General features: G+C 36.1%; 1 pseudogene; it reads left to right on the top strand.

Annotated features, from left to right (window-relative positions):
• Nucleotides 1-303: 303 nt before the first annotated feature.
• LOC136503982 (uncharacterized) lies at nucleotides 304-2,334 on the top strand (annotated as a pseudogene).
• The last annotated feature ends 695 nt before the right edge of the window (nucleotides 2,335-3,029 follow it).

Raw genomic sequence — 3,029 nt, 5'->3', positions numbered from 1 at the left:
AACAAACTACGCATCTAGAAGACCAAAGCCCTATAGAAGATAGTGTTGGCACCGACACGGATGATAATAATGTGAGTGACCATGAGCCCATACTTAATTCTCCTACGACGCAATCTACTCGTGTTGATGAAGAACCAATTTTTACTATTGATATGTATGATCCAATAAATTGGGACAATCTTGATAACAAAGCAAGGGACATATTAGTGGAGAAGGGGCCTATTAGAGAAGAAAATATTGTGTTTCCTATGGATGATAGATCAAGACATTTTGCATACACTCATTATTCTAGAAAAATGAGCAATGGCGAGGTACGTGATAGGAAATGGTTGGTCTATTCAAAAAGTGTTGACAAAGTGTTTTGCTTTTGTTGTAAGTTGTTTGGTTCTAGTAACCGCAAGAGTTCATTGGGGCATGATGGCTTTAGAGACTGGAGCCATGTTAGTGAAAGACCAAAAGAGCATGAAGTTAGCGTGGATCATATGACCAACATGAATTCTTGGAATGAATTGAGAGTTAGATTAAGCAAACATGAAACAATTGACAAGGAGTTGCAACATCAAATCACAAAGGAGAAAGAACGCATAAGGCTAGTTCTACTAAGAATTGTTGCCATTGTAAAGTTTCTTGGTAAACGTAGTTTGGCTTTTAGAGGATCTAGTGAGCAACTTTACAATGATGTGAATGGTAATTTCTTAGCTTGTTGTGAGATGGTTGCTGAATTTGACTTGGTAATGCAAGACCACCTTAGACGCATTCAAAACAAAGAGCTACAATATCATTATCTTAGTCATAAAATTTAGAATGAGTTAATTTCACTTATGGCTTCTAGAATTACAAGCGCCATCATAAAGATTGTTAAAGAGGCCAAATATTTCTCAGTTATTCTTGATTGTACCCCAGATGTGAGTCACCAAGAACAAATGAGCTTGTTGGTTCGATGTGTTGATATGTCTGATGAGAAATTAAAAATTGAGGAGTACTTTCTTGGTTTCTTGAAGGTGGATGACACATCTAGTGAGGGGCTTTTCAATGTATTAGTTGACTCCATCAAACCATTTGGTCTTAATGTTGATGATATTAGAGGTCAAGGTTATGACAATGGCTCTAATATGAAAGGAAAACATAAGGGGGTACAAAGTCGTTTGCGTGAAATAAATCGAAGGGCTTTGTATATGCCATGTGCATGCCACAGTCTTAATCTCACTCTTTGTGATATGGCTAAATCATGCAGTAAAGCTATTTCATTCTTTGGAATTGTGCAGAGGATATATGTATTATTTTCAGGTTCTACCAAAAGATGGAATGTTTTGCTTGAACATGTTCCAGATTTGACCGTGAAATCATTAAGCAATACTCGTTGGGAGAGTCGCATCAAAAGTGTCTGAGCAATTAGATATCAAGCTCCTCAACTAAGGTCAGCTTTGTTGTGGCTAAGTGAGGATGGAGATACTGAACCAAAGGATAGAAGTGATGCAAAAAATTTATATGACGTGCTTGGTAGCTTTGAGTTCATACTTGGTATGGTTATTTGGCATGACATTTTATACTCTGTAAATATTGTCAGTAAGAAGTTGCAATCACCATCCATGTGCATTGATTCTACCTTGCAGCATATAGAAGGTATGGTGTTACTTTCATAACTACAGAAATACTGGGTTTGCTGATAGTGTGGTTGCTGCCACAGAAATAGCACTTGAAATGGGAGTAGAGGCATCATTTGCAGTAAAGCGTCGTTCTGTTAGGAAGAAACAATTTGATGAAACTGAATGCAATAAAGCTATCTTGCAAGCTGAGAAGGATTTTGAAACTTTTTATTTTTTGGTTATGGTTTATATGGCAATTAGTTCATTGAAAAGTAGATTTAAAGAACTACAGTCATTCAATCAAAAATTCGGATTTCTAATGAATTCATCATCCTTGAAGGCAATGGATGGTGCTAATCTAAAAGACCATTGCATTAAATTTGCAAAAACTTTCTCTTCAGATGGTTCATCGGATGTTGATGTAAATGACATGATTTCTGAGTTAGCTGTTATGCAGTCTACTCTGCCAGATAGGCCAATGTCTACTATGAAGATTTTTGAGTTTGTCACAGAAGCGGATTGTTATCCTAATATTTCTATTGCTTATTGGATCCTATTCACTATGCCTGTGACTGTGGCCTTAGCTGAAAGAACATTTTCAAAGCTAAAATTATTGAAGAATTATTTGAGGTCTGTAATGTCCCAAGAAAAATTAAATGGTTTGGCAACTTTATGCATCGAGAAGAAATTATTAGATGAAATTGATATTGAGGCCATCATCAATGACTTCACAGCAGCAAATGTTTGAAGAAATTTTTAAGGTCATATAAGATGTATAACTTTTTTGTTGTTTCATAACAATTTTTTATGCATTACACTTATTAAAATTATCATTATATTATTAGACTTATATTAAGGGGCCCATCGCCTATGGCTTCGCTCCAGGTCTATAATTTGAAAGGGCCGGGCCTGTAGAGTGATCCAGTGATATCTCTCTCATATAGAGAGGGGCAAATTCTATCTTGATTGTCTATGTCTCATAGCATGTTTTCCGACAAACCCGAAAACCACCTTTATAACTACCCTGTTACGGAGTAGCGTCTAATAGTCCCTGAGTAGGTCGTTTCACATCTTGAATATATACAACAATCTCAGGTCTAAGGACATAACGTACATGATGTGAATAGAGATAATAACGACATCTCACGTTGGGTCAGTCCAGCCCCATGTTATACATGTGCCCACATTATTAGTTTGACATCTCTATGTCTATGACTTGTGAAACATAGTCATCAACTAATAATGTGCTGATCCATTATTCATGTGTGTCCTCACACGAACTCTGACCAGGGACAACATTAGAATAACCATTCAAGTAAAAGAGTTTCACAAATAATTCATATAATTGATAATCGATATAGGTTGTCTTTAATGGAAATTCAATGAACTCATAATATATCATGGATACAAGGCAATATAATCATCTCTATGATTCTCTCTAGG

This window comes from Miscanthus floridulus, chromosome 14 (genome assembly GCF_019320115.1).
Source record: "Miscanthus floridulus cultivar M001 chromosome 14, ASM1932011v1, whole genome shotgun sequence".
Lineage (NCBI taxonomy): Eukaryota > Viridiplantae > Streptophyta > Magnoliopsida > Poales > Poaceae > Miscanthus > Miscanthus floridulus.
The sequence above is the reverse complement of the archived record's forward strand: the minus strand, read 5'-3'. Positions and strand labels throughout refer to the sequence as shown.